This window comes from Equus przewalskii, chromosome 15 (genome assembly GCF_037783145.1).
Source record: "Equus przewalskii isolate Varuska chromosome 15, EquPr2, whole genome shotgun sequence".
NCBI lineage: Eukaryota > Metazoa > Chordata > Mammalia > Perissodactyla > Equidae > Equus > Equus przewalskii.
The window spans coordinates 40,914,692-40,936,631 of NC_091845.1; the positions used below are offsets into that span (position 1 = coordinate 40,914,692).

General features: G+C 40.5%; 1 protein-coding gene and 1 pseudogene across 7 annotated transcripts in view; one reads left to right on the top strand and one right to left on the bottom strand.

Moving 5' to 3' along the window:
• Positions 1–1,308: 1,308 nt before the first annotated feature.
• Positions 1,309–21,940, top strand: part of SCAP (SREBF chaperone) — an 80,715-nt gene continuing 60,083 nt past the window's right edge. For 2 of the 7 annotated variants that reach the window (XM_070575535.1, XM_070575539.1), the window contains exon 1: positions 1,309–1,631. The gene's annotated coding sequence lies outside the window, so the exon portion shown is untranslated. Of the gene's footprint in view, positions 1,632–1,760; positions 2,981–21,940 lie in introns of those variants that run through there. The other 5 variants (XM_070575543.1, XM_070575544.1, XM_070575545.1 and 2 more) reach the window with 5 other exon arrangements.
• Positions 17,158–17,281, bottom strand: LOC139076267 (U4 spliceosomal RNA; annotated as a pseudogene).

Genomic DNA, 21,940 nt, shown 5'->3' on the forward strand with positions numbered 1-21,940 from the left:
ATGGCATGATCTTTTTTTTGAGGAAGATTTAGCCCTGAGCTAACATCTGCTGCCAATCCTCCTCTTTTTGCTGAGGAAGACTGGCCCTGAGCTAACATCCATGCCCATCTTCCTCTACTTTATATGTGGGACGCCTGCCACAGCATGGCTTGCCAAGCAGTGCCATGTCCCCACCAGGGGTCTGAACCTGCCCCCGCCCATCTGCAAAGCAGAACGTGTGCACTTAAGTGCTGGGCCACCAGGCCGACCCCCAGGGCATAATCTTAAAGGTCACTTGGGCCAAGGCCAGTTGTCCTCATTATTATTTAATTTCACTGTGACAATAGTGTGGTAGGCAGGAAGGGAGGCAAGACATTGGCGGCCTTGGAGAGGTGGTCTAGAGTCCAGTGGGAACAAGGTTGAGGGAGGGGGTTACACTCTAAAGGAGGCCCAGGAAGGACAAGGCGGCTGGAGCTGCTTGAAGGGCCACCTCTAACTTTTGCCTTGCATTGTGGCTATACTGCACTTTAAAGCAAACCCAGCGCCGCAGCGCTTGAGGGCAGGAGCAGGGTTTGCCCTGTGCAGGTAGCCCGGCTTGGTGCCGGTGAGCTGAGCGGCTGCGCAGGCCTAGGGCAGCAGGGTGGGGCGGGGCTGATCTCCGACTCTCGAGACCCGGGTACCCGAGGGCGTGGGGTGGTGTGATCAAGGTCGGCAGTCGCAAAGGGCAGCATCCCGGGATGGGCCAGCGCCCCAGCGCGGGGGAAGCCTCCCCTTCCCCTTGTGTGGGACCCAATAACAAGACCGACCTCGGGGTTTTCGGGAAGGCGGGATGAGAAGTGTGCAAAGTGCTCAGCTCAGCACCCGACACGAGTAACCGCTCTGTGGATGTTGCTCTTGCTGTTACAACAAATACACATTCTATGTAGAAAATGGCTAAATGTCAATCAGCAAATGGAAAACACCCAACACCATGCTCTTCCACCCAGAGATATCCACTGACCACACCTCAGCGTCACCCCGGACCCCTCTCCTGGGATTGTTTTTAACAAAAAATGAGTTCATACTCTACAACTCATTTTGAACCATCTTTCAAGAACTTTCAACATCAGTAAGTATTCGTAAAACTAATCCTTTTAAAAGCCTGTAGGGAAACTCATTTTATGCACGTAAGTTATTCGACCCATCTGCATTTGTTGTCTCTGGGCTGCTTTAAATTTTTCGTTGTTATAAAACAAGGAACATGAGAATCTTGTGCATGTTCTTGATAATTATCCGGAACCCGTGGTCAAAAGCCCTGGTGCGGTCCTTAGGGCCCTATCGCGTCTTCACGCCCCGCCTCGCCGGCCCGGCTCTGCCCTGCACCGCCGCCTTTTCCTCCCCTAGGGTTGTGTGACTGGCTTCCGCCAGGGGGCAAACGCGAGCCCGGGCGGGGCTCGACTACGCATGCGCGCGCCGCTGGGAGCACGTGCGGACGGCGGTGGGGGTGGGAGGGGAAAGGTAGGAGGTGAGAGGTGAAGGGGCGGAGAGCTGCGCGGGCGCCGGGCGTCCAGGAGAGAGGGGGCGGGCGCCACGCACCGGACTGCGGCCCGGGAGCGCGCACGCCGCGCCCTGCCGCCGCCGCCGGAGCCCGGGAGCTGCTGCTGCTGCCACAGGTACCGCCGCGGATCCGGTCTCGGGCCTCCTGCCGCGCGGCCCGGGAGTTCCGGCATGGGGGCCGCCGGAGGCGCGGGCGCGCAGGCGTGGGCGCTGTCCAGCAGCCGCATGGGCCGGGCTGGGCCGGAGACGGAGACGGCAGCCCGGAGACGGGACCAGGCCGCCGCGTCCCCACCCCCACCGCGCGCCCACCCCTGGCCCTGGGTGACCTCTGCTTGGAGAGGGGGCCGCGCCGTTATGCCCACTGGCCCCGCCGTCACCTGGGAAGCTGTCGGTTCTAGAACCTGCTTTTGGGCTGTCTGGGTTTTCCAGGGTGCGGGCGAGAACATGCTGTCCGCTCCTGCCTCTTAGGGAAGATCTAATTGAGAGGCAACGCATAGCTTCTTTGGGTTTTGTTTGGTTTCTACTTTTCTCTTTTGCTCAAACCCTTACTTTGCTCACTCGTGTTGTCTCTGTTTACTTCTGGGTGGGTGTATTACCTTAGTATATCCTACAGGATTATAATGTCACGATAGCATTAGTTGCAGGGAGCCCTGGATCCAGACTGAATCGCAGAAAGGGGTCCAGGTGGAAATGCTCTTGGCTGAAGGGGGCACTGAGTCCCTGTGGGGGAACTAATTCCCCCGAGTTTGGGCCACCTACCGCCCCACGTTCTATGGTGACAGAGCTGTGTGACTAAACTCTTTCTGAGGATTTTGTAATAATTCTTGTGAAGTGGACATATAGTTTAGGTGTTAGGTGTTTTACACATTGGCAGCATTCCCACTGGGCCCATGATTTAAAAAACACAAAATATGTATAAATATATTTCCATATTAATTTTTTTGGTAATAGCTTGAAATTGAAAGAATTACTTTTCATTTATTATGAACTAATCTGGTGTTTGAGAGCTCTCTTTTCTTTTGCTGTTGTGGCAGAAACAACCCCTCTCCAGAGGTCTCTGTGTTCTTTATAATCACCCCCACCCCAATCATCTAGATTAGTTTGCTGTTGTGAGGTGGGTCAAAAGTCTACTCCTAGTTTATGAGTAGAAAATGGAGGCATAAATATTGTGCCTTGCCTGAGGTCATATATGAGCAAGAACACCGTCTAGTGGGCAGCAGACCGTACCTGTGGAGTTCAGTACACATGCATTTATTAACACTTGGCAGTAGACTTTAGGGATGCTTACTCTCTTAGTATCTAGCCATGCACGTGACTGTGTCCCAAGGACCCTGGAATGACACTTGGCTTTATGTGCTCTTTGCTTACCCTCCCTTTGGTGGCCATTTGCTGGCCACTAGTGGTAGTTTTACTGGCTCTGACGGGTGCTACATATATGGTTTGTGTCATCACTCACAAGGAACAGGTGAGAAGACTGCCCCTCATGGAGAAACTAGGTTCTCAGGATTGCCCAGCTTAGAAGTGGTGGATCAGGCCTTTGCACCAGATGTGCCTGACTGTACCACCTGAGCTACTTCCACTGTAACTTGGTCCCTTCCTGAGTTGGCTGATGACTCAAAGTCCAGGGGACTTCTTTTGCCACCTGAAGTAATAATTCTGGGTAGAATATTTGTTGAGCACTTGTGCTGTCTAGGTCCTGTGCTAGGTGCTGTAATAATAGCTTATCTCACTTCATCATCGTAATAACCAGGCAAGATGATACTGTTATCACCCCCTTTACTGGTGAGTTTTAGAGATGTTATCTGACTGGCCCTGGGTCACCTAGTGAGTTAGAGGCAGAGCCCAGGCGTAAACCCAGGTTTGTCTGACAACAGAGTCCATGCTTTGTGCTGTTCTTGTACTTGCTGGCTTCACGGGTCGTCTGCGTTGCGCGTTGCCAGGTGAGAGGTAACAGAAGAAGGTGATAGAGGTGAAGGGAGGAGCCTGTGTCGTGGACTTGGCTCAGAGGTGATGGAACTCAGGAAGGAGACAGCAGTTTGGCCACTGCATTTGACAGCTTCCACCTGAGTGGTCAGGGGCACTGCTGGAGAGTAGTTGCAGGGTTGCATACATCAGCTTTGCAGTGGAGTCCAAGAGGGGAGGGTGCAAGCATCAAGGGTGCATGTGGGTCTCGGGGAAAAAAATTAAAACTGACCTTCGTGTTTATTTCAGCCTTACTTCATTTTTATTATGTAGTTTATAATGTGCACTATATTATCACAGTAGTACATATATAATTTATACATAAATATGCATATATTGGGGATGTATACTCAGATTTTTGTTGTTGGGGATTCATAATGAAAAACATTTGGTAACCACTGGTTATTTGATATTTAGTGGTTTCTGAATGCGTAAGTTGTGTAAGGCATTGTGCTAACCATTTGTTCCTGAGTTGAAAGTCTAGTGAAGTTCACTGTAATTCCACATAATCAGAAAGAATGGCATTTCATATTAATAACCAGTTATAAATTATTTAAAAAATTGCAGTCACGAGTAGGAAAGAGGATCTGACATTTCTACAGTCTTCATGTCACAGATATAGCACTGAGCTTAAGTTTGAAGCTATAGTGACTGATATAGCCTTTTAGAAGTTAAATTTTATTGAACCTCTTCTATTTTAAAGACGTTAATTTCAGTTGGAAGTCAGACTACACAAATATGGTAGTTGTAATAATTGTATTTGTGCCATTCCCCAACTTTAGAGTATTTTCAAGACATCTAAATGTTGAAATTTCAACTATTTTGATTCCTTATCATTTTTTTTAAAAGATTGGCGCCTGAGCTATCAACTATTGCCAATCTTTTTTTTTTTTTCCCTGTTTTTTCTCCCCAAGTCTCCCCGGTACATAGTTGTATATTTTAGTTATGGGTCCATCAAGTTGTGGCATGTGGGATGCCGCCTCAGCATGGCCTGATGAGCGGTGCCATGTCCGCGCCCAGGATCTGAACCAGCGAAACCCTGGACCGCTGAAGCGGAGTGTGCGAACTTAACCACTCGGCCATGGGGCCAACCCCTCCTTATCACTTTTTACAAGCTAGATTTGATTTTTTTTTTTTAGTTCATTCCACTGCAGTGGTTGGTACATTATCTCAAAATGAGCAGTTTCAGAATTCTACCTAATTTGAAAAATATCTTATCACCTTCCAGCTTATCATTTTACTATTCCATTGATTAGTATTTGTTCAGGAAGTAGGTTAGAATAACAGAATGGGTTTTGAGCAAGAAATATATTTTCCTAACTAGGGAAGCTATTTTTATCTAGGTGAGATATCATTACTTCATAGTGGTGGTTCTCAAACTTTAGTGTAAATTAAAATCACCTGGAGGGCTTGTTTTACTGGAGTTGCTGATTCTGTAGGTCAGAGGTAGGCCCTGGAATTTGACTTTCAAACAAGTTACCAGGTGCAGATACCGCTGGCCTGGGGAGCCATACTTTGAGAGCCATGGCTCCATACTTAGGCACCTAAAACCAGAGCACGATGCCAGTGTTTATATGTTTCGTGCAGAATCCCATCAGCATCAGTCAGTCTTATCGTTTAGGTTTTTTTCTTTTCAGTGAGGAAGATTGGCACTGAGCTAACATCTGTTGCCAGTCGTCTTCTATTTTTTGTTTATGGGATGCCGGCACAGCATGACTTGACGAGTGATGTGTAGGTCCCTGCCTGGGATTTGAACCTGCAAACCCAGGGCTGCCAAAGAGGAACATGTGAACTTAATCACTGTGCCACTGGGCTGGCCCTGAGTTGTTTTTTTTTTTAATACAAGTCATCCACAGTTAAGAAAAATTAATTAGCAAGCACACACATACATACACATGTATGTATTAAATAGTTTCTAATAGTTTAAATAGTCTCTCATCCTGGTGGTAACCACTAGCTGGCTTCTTAGGCTTCTTGCTCATTCTCTTCTCTCTCCGTATATATAATGGGATCATACCTTTTTGTATCCATTTTCTATGTTATTGTGTGAACATCTTTCATGTAGAAAACTGTTGTACAACATTTTTGGTGGTTTTTTTTTTTTTTGAGGAAGATTAGTCCTGACCTAACATCTGCCGCCACCCCTCCTCTTTTTGCTGAGAAAGATTGGCCCCAAGCTAACATCCATGCCCATCTTCCTCTATTTTTTTTATATGTGAGACACCTGCCACAGCAGGGGTTGACAAGCGGTGTGTAGGTCCACTCCCAGGATCCGAACTGGCAAACCTTGTGCCGCTGAAGTGGAACCTGTGAACTTAACCTCTGTACCACTGAGCCGGCCCCCATGTCTGGTTTTTTAAAACATAAAATCTCACTTATTTTTATGTTTTCCAATAACTTTCTCCTTTGCGCAGCCTCATCCAATCCACCTTGCTGCATTTGGCTGTGGGCTTGGGTTGCACCTTTCAGAAAACTGAACTAGCACTCAAAAAGTCTCCAGTCACAGTCTCTCCAGCAATCTTTAGTAACTCTCCCAACTCTCATGATCTGCCTTAAGCTGGCCCTCCTAACCCTTCTTCCCTCTACCAGCTCATGTTTATGCCACCTCAGCTCCTGGGGGGGACTAGGTCTCTTCTCTCTGGGTTGAGCCCTGGCTGGGTTTGACGTTCATTTGGATTTGTCACCCCAGTGACAGTGACTGTTAAAAACATCAAGACCTGTCTTTAGCAGGGAGCGGAGAATATTGTATATCATATTCTTGTCAGGGAGGATGATCTTGAGTTCTTGACCTCCCAAAGCCATCCCAAGCTCAACTGTGAGAAGGAACATCCATGGGCCTGTACTGGATGGTGCTTCAATGCACCCATTCTAGGCAGTATTTTGTCTTTGGGTGAAGCTGGACCAATTCTGGCCGCTCTTCCGGTTACTCTTTACTAAATTTAGCTTTGCATGGCCCCATCAGCTTGCATTGAAATCTATACAAAAAGTCTCCAAGAAAATCTGTGAGGCCAATTAGAAATTACCTTCAGGTCCAGTGCCTCTCTTTTGAGCCACTGTTTGATTTTGTCTAAAGTATACTGTGAACTGTATCAGTAATGGTTCCCCCTTTGCCTTGGCCACTAGAGAGCTCAGAGTCCAGCTTGTATTCAGAATCCTTTTGCTTGTTCTTTCTATATTAACCTTCCTTCTGGCTTATAACATTGTTTTTAATGGCTAGATATTTTGCTCTTTGTGTCAGATTTTACTGTAAAATATATAGCACATTTCATCCATATTCTAAACATTACTATGATTATATACTTATAGCCAAATCTTTGTTCTTAGCCTTATTTCCTTTTTTTAAATCAAAGTCATATTGGTTTATAGCATTATGTAAATTTCAGGTGCATATCGTTATATTTTGACTTATGTATAGACTGCATCATGCTCACCACCAAAAGTGGTTGCCATCTATCACCATACACATGTGCCCCTTTACTCCTTTTGTCCTTCCCCTGTCCCGTTCCCCTCTGTAACCACCAATCTGTTCTGTGTGTCTGTGTATTTGTTTATCTTCCACATATGAGTAAAGTCATGTGGTAATTGTCTTTCTCCGGCTGACTTATTTTGCTTAGCATAGTACCCTCAAGGTTTGTCCCTGATGTCGAAAATGGCAAGATTTCATCTTTCTTTATGGCTGTGTAATATTCAGTTGTGTGTATATACCACATCATCTTTATCCATTCATCCGTTGATGGGCACTTATGTTGCACTGATATTGTGAATAATGCTGCAGTGAACATTAGAGGTGCGTATATCTTTTCGAATTAGTGTTTTTAGTTCTTTGGATAAATACCCAGTAGTGGAATAGCTGGATCATATGGTATTTCTATTTTTAATTTTTTGAGAAATCTCCATACTGTTTTCTGCAGTGACTGCCCCAGTTCACATTCCCATCAGCAGTGTATGAGGCTTCCTTTTTCTCCATGTTCCTTTTATTTTTTTGTATAGTTGAATCTCTCTGAGTCCTGCCTTCCCCTGTGCCTTCCTGTGTACTCGTTCTTTCTTTTGCTGTTCAATTTTTTTTGTTTTGGTAGATACATGTGTCAGAATTTCCTTCCTTTTAAGGCTGGATAATATTCCATGGTATAATATACCAAATTCGTTTATCCATTCATCCATTCATGGACATTTGGGTTGTTTCCACCTTCTGACTATTGTGAATAATGCTGTTATGAACATGGGTGTACAAGTATTTGTTTGAGTCTCTGTTTTCAATTCTTTTGGGTAAATAGAGAAGTGGAATTGCTACGTCATATGGTACTTCTATGATTAACTTTTTAGGAACCACCATGCTGTTTTCCACAGAGGCTGTGCCATTTTAACTTCTCACCAGCAATGCACAAGCATTCCAATTTCTCCATGTCCTTTCCAACACTTGTTCTTTTCTTTTTTTCTTTATTTTTCCAAGGAAGATTAGCCCTGAGCTAACATCTACCACCAATCCTTCTCTTCTTTTGCTGAGGAAGATTGGCCCTGAGCTAACATCTGTGTCCATCTTCCTCTACTTTGTATGTGGGATGCCTGCCACAGCATGGCTTGGTGAGCAGTACTAGGTCTGCACCCAGGATCCGAACTGGCGAACCCCTGGGCCGTTGAAGTGGAGTGTGCAAACTTAACCGCTGAGCCACAGGGCTGGCCCCTTTGTTTTTTTGATAGTAGTTATCTTAATGGATGTGAGGTAGTATCTCATTGTAGTGGTTTATTTATTTACTTTTTTATTGCTGTATTTTATTCAGGTCTTAATAATTTATAACATCATGAAATTCCAGTTGAACGTTATTGTTTGTCAGTCACCATATAAACATGCCCGTTTACCCCTTATGCCCACCTCCCAACCCCCTTCCCCTCTGGTAACCACTAATCTGTTCTCTTTGTTCATGTGTTAGTTTGTCTTCCACATATGAGCGAAATCATATGGTGTTTGTCTTTCTCTATCTGGCTTATTTCACTTAACATAATACCCCCAAGGTCCATCCATGTTGTCGTGAATGGGGCGATTTTGTCTTTTTTTTATGGCTGAGTAGTATTCCGTTGTATATATATGTCACATCTTCTTTATCCATTCATCAGTCGATGGGCACTTGGGTTGCTTTCACTTCTTGGCTATTGTGAATAATGCTGCAATGAACAAAGGGGTGCGTAAGTCTCCTTGAACTATTGATTTCAAGTTGTTTGGATAAATACCCAGTAGTGGGATAGCTGGATTATATGGTGTTTCTATTTTTAACTTTTTGAGAAATCTTTGTACTGTTTTCCATAGTGGCTGCACCAGTTTGCATTCCCACCAGCAGCGTGTGAGGGTTCCATTTCCTCCACATCCTCTCCAGAATGTTATTTTTCGTCTTGGTGTTTATAGCCATTCTAACAGATATAAGGTGATAATCTTAGTGTAGTTTTGATTTGCATTTCCCTGATGATTAGTGATGTTGAACATCTTTTCATGTGCCTACTGGCCATCTGTATATCTTTGGAAGAATGTCTGTTCATATCCTCTCCTTGTTTTTTGATTGAGTTGTTTTTTTTGTTGTTGTTGAGTTGTGTGAGTTCTTTATGTACTTTGGAGATTAACCCCTTGTTGGATATATGATTGCAAATATTTTCTCTCAGTTGGTGGGTTGTCTTTTTGTTTTATTCCTGATTTCCTTTGCCTTGCAGAAGCTCTTTAGCCTGATGTAGTCCCACTTGTTTATTTTTTCTTTTGTTTCCCTTGCTTGAGTAGACTTGGTATTTGAAAAGATCCTTCTAAGACCAATGTCAGAGAGTGTACTTCCTATAATTTCTTCTGTGAGTTTTATGGTTTCACGTCTTACCTTCAAGTCTGTGATCCATTTTGAGTTAACTTTTGTGTATGGCGAAAGATTATGGTCTACTTTCATTCTTTTGCATGTGGCTGTCCAGCTTTCCCAGCACCATTTATTGAAGACACTTTCCTTTCTCCATTGTATATTCTTAGCTCTTTTTTGCCTCATATGAATTTTAGGATTCTTTCTATTTCTTTTGTTGCCTCTGCTTTTGGTGTCATATTCAAGAAATCCTTGCCGAATCTAATATAATGAAACTTTCCCCCGATGTTATCTTTTAAGAATTTTATAGTTTTAACTCTTCATTTGGGTCTGCAATCCGTTTTGAGTTACTTTTTGTGTATAGTACAAGGTAAGGGTCCAACTTAACTCTTTCGCGTGTGGCAGTCCAGTTTTATTAGCGCTATTTGTTGAAAAGATGGTTCCAGGGAGAAGGGCCCCAGGTGAACCTCATCTCTTTGCTCTCTTCTTTGCCATTCTTCCTCTCACGAACAGCCCTTTTTGCACGTTTTGTGTTTGGAATGGAACCATCTCCCAAGCGACATATTAAAAGCTTTTTTTTCCCCAAAAGATTTTATTTTTCCTTTTTCTCCCAAAGCCCCCTGGTATAGTTGTGTATTTTCAGTTTTGGATCCTTCTAGTTGTGGCATGTGGGATGCCACCTCAACATGGCCTGATGAGCGGTGCCATGTCTGTATCCAGGATCCGAACCAGCGAAACCCTGGGCTGCCGAAGCACTGCGTGTGAGCTTAACCACTCGGCCACGGGGCCGGCCCCTAAAAGCTTTTGAGATAGTAATAAAGTAGAGGCTCATCACACCTCCACTTTGGGTAAACTCTCCAGAACTCTCGTGCTCTCCAGCAGACCATACTTCTGTCAGGAAACCAGGCAATGGGCATCCGTCCTCTGTGGCCTGGATGTGACCATGTGTGGCTGAGAGCAGGAGGCTGGTTCTGGCCATGTTCCTACCTGCACCTGCTGGGACTGAGGCTGAGGGCACCGTCCCCTGGGCCAAAGATCTTATCTTGTGAAAACAGGGCCTGCCCCATTGGACTCCCAGGTTGTTTCTAGCTTTAAAACAGATTCTTTGCCCACATTCATAGCAGTGGTCAGTTCAATCCCTTTGTTAGTCATTCCTGACCAGATCAAGAGGGAATAAGAATGTAGGTAGCTGGCATTGTGGAAGAAAATCTTTAGTAAGTTTGTTGATATTCAGTTATGAAGGTGAGCATCATGTACATGGTTATTTGTGATGACTATCACAACCAATTAATTTAATTTGGTCTTCCTTCAATATGAGTGTTGCTGTGCCATCCCAACAATTATTCTAAATGTGGCAATAATCATCCCCGTGAATATGTGTGTTTTCAAGCCTCCACTTCTCTGAAATCAGCTTTCATTCGTTAACTGAAATCCCTGTCTTTTTTCAGTACTGTTAACTTGGTCTGCTGAAAATTCTTCCAGCTTATTTGGCTAATTTTGATGCTTAGAGAAGCAGAATTTCCTGTCCTGATCATTGGTCCACTTTGCAAAGCAGCTTTTAGGAAAACTTTCTTTCCCCCGAAGATTAATTGTTTGCACCAGTGGACTAGTTTAGCACAGGGAAGAGACTTACAGCGACTTTCCGCTGTGTACCAAACAAGGTACTGGATGCTCTAGGGAGCACAAAGGCAATTCAGCTGTGACCTTCTCCCGAGCGGGACTAGTCAATTAGGGGAGGCCGAGAGGCACAATGGACACAGGGCAGGGGGGAAATACACAGTTACAGAAACTTAAGACAAGGAGCCTGCTATTCCACAGAGCAGCTTTATTCATCATGTTTTAATTTTAGCTTTTCAGTGCAGTAATACATTCACATGGCACAAAATTCAAAAGGTACGACAGAGTATACATGAGAAAGTTTCCCTTCTTTCTTGCCCATGGCCGCCAGATCCTCTCCTCAGAGGCAGCCAGTGTTACCAGTTCTCGAGTGTCCCTTCAGGGGTGCTCTGTGCCTAATACAAATACAAGAGTCTTTTCTTTTACATGAAAGTAGCACCCTATACTCCGTGCTTTTTTCTTTGTGATAGTTCATTATCAATACATAAGAGCTTTCTCATTGTCTTTACAACTGGATAATATTCCATTGGCAGGAGGTACCTTAATTTAAGTTAGTCAGAGCTTTATTGATGGATGTGTAAGGTGTTTTAAATTTTGCTAGTGCAGACAACACCGAGTAACCTTCTATATGCATCAGTCCACGTGTGGCCAAATGTATCTGTCCATCACTTACCAGAGGCAGGAGTGCTGGGTTGGTGAGTATGTGCTTTTGTAATTTTGATAGTTCTCACTAGATAAACCACCATAGAGGTTTTGTCCGCGTATGCTTCTCAGCTGTGTGTGGCAGTGCCTGTTTGTTGACACCCTCACCAGCACTGTGGTACCACACAGTTTCATCTTTGCCAATTTGGTAGGTGAAAAAATAATTTGTGTAGATTTTTCCCCCCAAACTTCTAAGTTCAACCTACAGAAAAGTTAAAAGAATAATAGAATGAACGCTCATGTTATATCAGGGATAGTTTTAATTTGTTTCTCTCTTGTTGCAATAAGGTTGAAAGGCCATTTCTCTTTTCTGTGAAAAAGCTGTTTGTATTCTTTACCCAGTTTTCTTTTGGGCTTTGGTATTTTTTAAATTGATTTTGTAAAAATTGTTTATATATGAAAGAATTAGCACTTTGTCAGTCATATGAATGGCAGTTATATTTTTCCATATTGTTATTTATCTTACTTAGGATGGTTTTGTCATGAAAAACTTTTGGTTCTTACTCAGGTCATGTTTATTGACCTTTTAAGGCATCTGAGTTCTCTGTCATACCTAGAAAGATCCCTGAAGTAGAAGAATATGAAAATTATCTTCTGGTTTCTTAAAGCACATTTTATATTTCATTTTTTTTTTACCTTTAAATCTTTTATCCATGTGGAATTTATTTTGGTGTGAGGTGTGGGTCCAACTTAATTTCTTCCCAAATGGCCACCCATTTGTTGCAACACGTTTTATTGAACAATTCATCTTTCTCCCACTTGTTTAAATATTCTTTATCATTTACTGCATATGATGTACTTTGCCACATATCAGGTACATTTGGGTCTATTTCTGGACTTTCTATTCTATACATCAATTCATGTATTTACGCGTTAATACCACATCATTTTAATTACTCCAGCTTTATCGTTTTTTTTTAAATATTTTATTTTTTTTTCCTTTTTCTCCCAAAGCCCCCTAGTACATACTTGTATATTCTTCGTTGTGGGTCTTTCTAGTTGTGGCATGTGGGACGCTGCCTCCACGTGGTTTGATGAGCAGTGCCATGTCCGCGCCCAGGATTCGAACCAACGAAACACTGGGTCGCCTGCAGCGGAGCGCACGAACTTAACCACTTGGCCATGGGGCCAGCCCCCATCTAGCTTTATCGTTTTGATATTTGGTAAAAGTAATTCTCATTCATTACCTTTAATCTTCAGAACTTTTCTGGCTATTTTTGTTTTCCTGTATGAACTTTAAAATAAGTTTGTTTAGTTGAAAAAAGTCCTGTTTGTTTTTATTGGGACTGTGTTACATTTTTAGGTTAATGTAGGAAGAGTGACATTTTGGCGATATCTTCCCCACTAAGATGATTGCATGCCTTTCTCTTTGTTCAGGTCTTCTTTTATGTCCCTCAGAGTTTGAGAGATTTCTTGGCATTTCATGTTAAGTTTATTCTCAGATCTTTTTTCTTTGTTTGTTTTTGGGGTTATTGAAACAGTATATCTTCTACCTACTTGTTGATGATGTCTGTGAAGGCATTGATTTCTGTATATTAATTTTCACCACCTTACCTGATTGTTTTATCAACTGTAAAAGGTTTTCAATGGGTTCTCTTGGATTTTCTAGATATATAATAATATCTTCTTCAAATACTGATAATTTTACCTTTTATTTTCCAGTGGTATAGCTGTGTTTTCTTTCTATTGCCTAAATTGTGATAGCTGGTATCTTCGCAACAGTAGTAAATAGTGGTTAAGTGCATAGCCTCATTTGGCCTCTGACTTTAGTGGGAATTCTTGTAATGTACGTAATTAGATGTGTGTATGGCCTTAATTTTAGCTTTGAGGTTGAGAAGGATGTAAATATGTAGTTGAAGTTTGTATCTTACTATATGTATTTTTTTTTTAAGATTTTATTTTTTTCCTTTTTCTCCCGAAAGCCCCCAGGTACATAGTTGTGTATTCTTAGTTGTGGGTCCCTCTAGTTGTGGTATGTGGGATGCCATCTCAGCGTGGCTTGATGAGCGGTGCCATGTCCGCGCCCAGGATTCGAACCAACGAAATCCTGGGCCGCCTGCAGCGGAGCGCGCGAACTTTACCACTCAGCCACGGGGCCGGCCCTTACTATATGTATTTTAAATGTAAATCAGTATATAAATATTTGCTAAATGTCTGTCTATTGTTATTAAAGTTGTTTTATTTAATTTTTTTGGCTTTATTGAAGTATAATTGACAAGTAAAATTGTATATATATTTAAAGTATACAACATGATGATTTGACATATATATACTTTGTGAAATGATTACCACAATCAGGTTAATTAACATGTCCATCCCCTCACATAGTTACCTTTTTTGTATGTAGTGAGAATGCTTACAGCCTACAGGCATACCTCCTTTTTTTGCAGTTTGTTTTATTGTGCTTTGCAGATACTGTGTTTTTTACAAGACCCTCAACCAGCAAAAACATTACAACCTCCTGAAGGCTCCGATTATGGGTAACACTTTTTAACAATAAAGTATTTTTTAATTAAGATATGTATATATTTTTTTAGACATAATGCTCTTGCACTCTTAAGAGACTCCAGTATAGTGTAAACATAACTTTTATAAGCACTGGGAAACCACAAAGTTTGTTGACTTGTTTTATTGTGATGTTCACTTTATTGTAGTGGTTGGAACTGAACCCGGAGTATCTTTGAGGTATGCTTGTATTCTCTTAGTGAATTTCAGGTACAACAGTATTATTCACTCCAGTCACCATGCTGTACATTAGACCCCCAGAGCTTATTCCTCTTATAACTGAAGGCTTCTACCCTTTGACCAGCCATCTCCCCATCTCCCCTACCCTCTAGCCCCTGGTAATAGCCATTCTACTCTCTGTTTCTCTGAGTTTGACACTTTTTTGTTTTGTTTTGTTTTTTTAAGATTCCACATATAAGTGAGATTATACAGTATTTATCTTGTTCTCTTTGGCTGATTTCTCTTAGCATCATGTTCTCTCGGTTCTTCTATGTTGTTGCAAATGGCAGGATTTCTTTATTTTTCATGGATGAATAATATTTCATTGTGTATATATATATGTGTGTGTATATATATACACACAACATACATATGTGTGTGTGTATACACTACATTGTCTTACCCATTTATCTGTTGATGGACAGTTAGGTTCTTTCTTGGCTATTGTGAATAATGCTGCAGTGAACATGGGTGTGCAGATATCTCTTCAAGATAATGATTTTGTTTCCTTGGGTATATACCCAGAAGTGGGATTGCTGGATCATATGGTAGTTCTGTTTTAAATTTTTTGAGGAACCTCTTTATTGTTTTCCGTAATGGCTGTACCAATTTACATTCCCACCAACCATGTACAAGGGTTCCCTTTTCTCCATATCCTTGCCAACATGTGTTATTTGTTGTCTTTTTTATAAATGCCATCCTAACAGGTATGAGGTGGTATCTCTATTGTGGTTTTGATTTGCATTTCTCTTATGATTAGTGATGTTGAACACTTTTTCATGTACGTGTTGGACGTTCGTATGTCTTCTTTGGAAAAATGTCTGTTCAGATCCTTTGCCCATTTTTTAATTGAGTTATTATTATTTTTTTGCCAGTGAGTAATATAACTTCCTTATATGTTTTGGATATTAACTCCTTATCAAATATATGGTTTGCAAATATTTTTTCCTGTTCCGTAGGTTGCCTTTTCGTTTTGTTGATTGATTCCTTTGCTGTGCAGAAGCTTTTTAATTTGATGTAGTACTGTTTGTTTATTTTTTCTCTTTTTGCCTGTGCTTTTGGTGTCGTATCCAAAAATCATTGCCAAGACCAATGTCAAGGAGCTTTTTCTGTGTGTTTTCTTTTAGGACTTTTATGACTTGGGATCTTACATTTAAGTCTTTAATGCATTTGAGTTAATTTTTTGAGTGGTAAAGGATAAGGATCCAGTTTCATTATTTTGCATGTGGTTATCCTGATTTCCCAACACCATATATTGAAGAGACTGTCTTTTCCCCATTGTGTATTCTTGGTGCCCTTGTCAAAGATTAGTTGACTCTGCATGTGTGGGTTTCTATCTGGGCTCTCTACTCTGTTCCATTGGTTATATGTCTGTTTTCATGTTGGTATCATACTATTGATTACTATAGCTTTTTAATGTAGTTTGAAATCAGAAAGTATGATGCCTCTAGCTTTGTTGTTCTTTCTCAAGATTGCTTTGACTGTTTGGGGTCTTTTGTTTCATACGAATTCTAGGAATATTTTTTTCTGTTTTTTGTGAAAAATACCAATTGAATTTTGATACAAATTGCATTGAATCCGTAGATTGCTTTGGGTAGTATGGATATTTTAACAATATTAATCTTCTAACCAGTGAGCATAGGATATTTTTCCATTTATTTGTGTCTTCCTCAATTTCTTTCATCAATGTCTTACAGTTTTCAGTATGCAGGTCTTTCACCTCCTTGGTTAAATTTATTGCTAAGTATTTTATTCTTTTTGATGCTATTGTAAATGGGGTTGTTTTCTTAATTTCTTTCTCTGATAGTTTGTTGTTAGCATATAGAAACAGGATTGATTTTTGTATAGTGATTTTTGTATCCTTTTACAACTTTACTGAATTTATTAGTTCTAACAGTTTTTTGGTGGAGTTTAGAACATAAAATCATGTTATCTGTAGACAGTTTTACTTCTTCCTTTCCAATTTGAATATTTATTTCCTTACCTAATTGCTCTGGCTGGGATTTCCAGTACTATATTGAGTAGAAGTGGCAAAAGTGGGCACCCTTGTCTTGTTCCTGCTCTTAGAGAAAAAGCTTTCAGTTTTCATTATTGAGTATGATGTTAGCTGTGAGCCTCTCATATATGACCTTTATCATGTTGAGGTACAGTCTTTCTATATCCAATTTGTTGAGAGTTTTTAGCATGAAAAGTGTTGAATCTTGTCAGATGCTTTTTCTACATCTATTGGGATGATCATATAATTTTTATCCTTTATTCTGTTAATGTGGTGTATCATGTTTATTGATTTGTGTATGTCGAAGCATCTTTGCACACCAGGAATAAATCTAACTTTATTGTAGTGTAAGATCTTTTTAATATGCCCTTGGATTCAGTTTGCTATTTTTTTTTTAGGTATTTTCCATCTGTATTCATCAGAGATATTGGCCTGTAATTTTCTTTTCTTGTAGTGTCCTTGTTGGACTTTGGTATCAGGGTAATGCTGGCCTTGTAAAATTAGTTTAGAACTGTTCCCTCCTCTTCATTTTTTTGGAAGAGTTTGAGAAGGATTGCGTATTAGTTCTTCTTTATAAGTTTGGTAGAATTCTCCAGTAAAGCCATCTGGTCCTTGACTTTTGCTTTTTGGAAGGTTTTGGATTACTGATTTAATCTCCTTACTGGTAATCAGTCTGTTCAGATTTTCTGTTTCTTCATGATTCAGTCTTGGTAGGTTGTATGTTTCTAGGAATTTATCCATTTCTTATAGATTGTCAAAGTTATTGGCATATAATTGTTCATAGTAGTCTCTGATGATCCTTTGTATTTCTGTGGTATCAGTTATAATGTCTCCTCCTTCCTTTCTTTAAAAAAAATTCATATTGACTTTTTTTTCACTTAGCAGTAATCGCGCCTCAGATAAACCTCATTGGTTACGATACTGCCACTGCAGCAAAGCTGACTGTTTTTTCTCAAAGATCGGCACCTGAGCTAACATCTGTTGCCAATCTTCTTTTTTTTTCTTTCTCCCCAAATGCCCCCAGTACATAGTTGTACATTCTAGTTGTAGGTTCTTCTAGTTGAGCTATATGGGATGCCACTTTAGCATGGCTTGATGAGCAGTGCTAGGTGTATGCGCAGGATCTCAACCAGTGAAACCCTGGTCCACTGAAGCATAGTGTGCGAACTTACCCACTCAGCCACAGGGCCAGCCCTATCATTTCTGATTTTATTTATTAGAGTCCTCTCTCTTTTTCCCTTGGTGAGTCTAGTTGTAGGGTTGTCAGTATTGTTCATCTTTTTAAAAAAACCCAGCTCTGGGGCCAGCCTGGTGGCGCAGCAGTTAAGTTCACACGTTCCACTTCTCAGCGGCACAGGGTTTGCTGGTTCGGATCCTGGGTGTGGACATGGCACCACTTGGCAAAAGCCATGCTCTGGTAGGCATCCCACATATAAAGTCGAGGAAGCTGGGCACGGATGTTAGCTCAGGGCCAGTCTTCCTCAGCAAAAAGAGGAGGGTTGGCAGCAGTTAGCTCAGGGCTAATCTTCCTCAAAAAAAAAAAAAAATTAGGGCTGGCCCTGTGGCCGAGTGGTTAGGTTCACGTGCACTGCTGCAGCGGCCCAGGGTTTCGTCGGTTCGGATCCTGGGCGCAGACATGGCACCGCTCATCAAGCTGTGCTGAGGTGGCATCCCACATGCCACAACTAGAAGGACCCACAACTAAAAATACACAACTATGTACCAGGTCTCTTGGGGAGAAAAAGGAAAAATAAAAATTTTTTTTTTTTGAGAAAGATTAGCCCTGAGCTAACTGATGCCAATCCTCCTCTTTTTGCTGAGGAAGACTGGCCCTGAGCCAACATCTGTGCCCATCCTCCTCTACTCTATATGTGGGATGCCTACCACAGTATAGCTTGCCATGTGGTACCATGTCTACACCCGGGATCCAAACTGGTGAACCCTGGACCACCAAAGCAGAACGTGTGCACTTAACTGCTGTGCCACTGGGCCGGCTCCGGAAAAATAAAATCTTTAAAAAAAGGAAAAAAGAATGTGGAAGCTCCAACCAGCAGAAATCACCATTCTTTAAAAAATAAATAAATAAATAAATAAATAAATAAAAATCCAGCTCTTGGTTTCTTTGAGCCTTCCTGTTGTCTTTTTAGTCTCTGTTTTGTTTATTTCCACTCTGATCTTTATTTCCTTCCTTCTCCTAACTTTTGGCTAAGTTCTTTTTTTTCTAGTTCTTTGAGGTGTAAAGTTAGATAGTCTGTTTGAGTTCTTTCTTTTTTCTAAATGTAGGCCTTTATTGCAACCTAAGTGTCCAGCAACAGACGAATGGATAAAGAAGATGTGATACGTATATACAATGGAATACTACTCAGCTGCAAAACAGAACAAAATCATTCCATTTGCAATAACATGGATGGACCTTGAGAGAATTATGTTAAGTGAAATAAGCCAGCGAGAGAAGGATAATCTGTGTATGACTCCACTCATTTGAGAAATTCAAAATTATGGACTAAGAACAGTTTAGTGGATACCAGGGGAAAGGTGGGGTGGGGGGTGGGCACAAAGGGTGAAGTGGTGCACCTACAACATGACTGACAGACATTAATGTACAACTGAAATTTCACAAGATTGTAACCTATCCATAACTCAATAAAAAAAATAAAATAAAAAAATAAAAACAAGATGAAAAACAAACAAAAAAACCCCCAAAAAACAAATTAAACCATAAGTCAAATAAATGTAGGCCTTTATTACTATAAACTTTTTTCTTAGAACTGTTTTTGCTGCATCCTAGAAGTTTTGATATGTTGTATTTCCATTTTCGTTTGTTTGAAGACATTTTTAATTCTCTTTCAATTTCTTCTTTGACTCATTGGTTGTTCAGGAGTGTGTTGTTTAATTTCCACATCTTTGTGAATTTTCTGGTTTTCCTTTTGTTATTGATTTCTAGTTTCATACCACTGTGGTCAGAAAAGATACTTAGTATGATTTCAGTCCTAGTAAATTTGCTAATTTTTGTTTTGTGATCTAACACGTGATCTGTCTTGGGGAATATTCTGTGTGTGCTTGAGAAGAATGTCTATTCTGCTGCTGTTTGGTTGAAATGTTGTCTGTATGTCGGTTAGGTCTATTTGATCTAAAGTATAGTTCAAGTCCAGCGTTTCCTTATTGATTTTTTGTTTGGATGATCTATCCATTGTTGAAAGTGGGTTGTTGAAGTCCCCTGCTATTACTGTATTGTCCATTTCTCCCTTCAGATCTGTTAGTATTTACTTCATATATTTAGGTGTTCTGATGTTGGGTACATATATATTTACAATTGTTACAGCTTCTTGATGTATTCATCTCTTTGTCATTATATAATGACCTTTTTTGTCTCTTAAGTTTTTGACTTAAAGTCTGTTTTGTCTGATATAAGTATAGTTATCCCTGCTCTCATTTACATGGGATATCTTTTTTTGTCCCTTTTACTTTGAGTCTTTTTGTGTCCTTAAAGCTGAAGTGAGTCTTTTGTGGGCAGCATATAATTGTGTCTTGTGTTTTATCCATTCAGCTACTCTTTGCCTTTTGATTAGACAATTTAATGCATTTAAATTTAAAGTAATTATTGATAGGTAGGAACTTAATGTCACTTTACTAATTGTTTTCTGGCTGTTTTATAGTTCCTTTGTTCTTTCCTCCCTTTCATGCTGTCTTCCTTTGTGAATTGATGACTTTTTGTAGTGGTATGTTTTGACTCCCTTTTCTTTATCTTTTATGTATCTGCAGTAGTCTTTTGCTTTGTGGTTAGCATGAGGGTTACATAAAACATCTTGTAACAGTCTATTTTAAGTTAATAACTTAATTCCAATAGCATACAAAAACTCTTTGCTTTTACCCCCCCATTTTATGTTTTTGATGTCACAGTTTACATCTTTTTATATTGTGTATCATTAGCAACTTATTGTAACTATAGTGATTTTTAATACTTTTGTCCTTTAACCTTTATACTAGAATTAAGTGATTAACACAAACAACATATTACAGTAAACAATATGATAAACAACATATTACAGTATTAGAGTATTCTGAATATGACAGAGTGCTTAGCTTTACCAATGCGTTTTGTATTTTTATTTGTTTTCATGTTACTAATTAACATCTTTCCAGTTCAGCTTGAAGAACTCCTTTCAGCATTTCTTGTAAGACAGGTCTAGTGGTGATGAACTCTCTAAGCTTTTGTTTGTCTGGGAAAATCTTTACTTCTTCATTTCTGAGGGACAACTTTACTGGGTAAAGTATTCTTGGATGGTAGATTTAAAAAAATTTTTATTGAAGTCATAATAGTTTATAACATGGTGAGATTTCAATTGTACATTATTATTTGTCAGTCACCATGTAAATGAGTCCCTTTACCCCTTGTGCCCACCTTCTAACCCCCCTTCCCCTCTGGTAACCACTAATCTGTTCTCTTTGTCCATGTGCTAGTTTATCTTCCGCATATGAGTGAAATCCTACAGTGTTTATCTTTCTCTGTCTGGCTTATTTTGCTTAATGTAATACACTTGAAGTCCATCCATGTTGTCGCAAATGGGACGATTTTGTCTTTTTTTTATGGCTGAGTAGTATTCTATTGTGTATATATACCACATCTTCTTTATCCATTCATCAGTCAATGGGCACTTGGGTTGCTTCCACTTCTTGGCTATTGTGAATAATGCTGCAATGAACAAAGGGGTGCATAAGTCTCCTTGAACTATTGATTTCAAGTTGTTTGGATAAATACCTAGTAGTGGGATAGCTGGATCATATGGTATTTCTATTTTTAACTTTTTGAGAAATCTTCATACTGTTTTCCATAGTGGCTGCACCAGTTTGCATTCCCACCAGCAGTGTATGAGGGTTCCATTTCCTCCACATCCTCTCCGGAATGTGTCATTTTTTGTCTTGGTGATTATAGCCATTCTAACAAGTATAAGGTGATAATCTTAGTGTAGTTTTGATTTGCATTTCCCTGATGATTAGTGATGTTGAACATCTTTTCATGTGCCTATTGGTCATCTGTGTATCTTCTTTGGAAAAATGTTCATATCCTCTGCCCATTTTTTGATTGGGTTGTTTGGTTTTTTTTTGTTGTTGAGTTGTGTGAGTTCTTTATGTACTTTGGAGATTAACGCCTTGTTGGATGTATGATTTGCAGATATTTTCTCCCAGTTGGGTTGTCTTTTCGTATTGTTCCTGGTTTCCTTTGCCTTGCAGAAGCTCTTTAGTCTCATGAAGTTCCACTTGTTTATTTTTTCTTTTGTTACCCTTACCTGAGTAGACATGGTATTTGAAAAGATCCTTCTAAGACCGATCTCACTGATGTCAAAGAGTGTACTGCCTATATTTTCTTCTAGGAGTTCTGTGGTGTCACATTTTACCTTTCAGTCTTTGATCCATATTGAGTTAATTTTGGTGTATGGAAAAAGATAATGGTCTACTTGCATTCTTTTGCATGTGGCTGTCCAGTTTTCCCAGCACCATTTATTGAAGAGACTTTCCTTTCTCCATTGTATGTTCTTAGTACCTTTGTCAAAGATTAGCTGTCCATAGATGTGAAGTTTTATTTCTGGGCTTTCAGTTC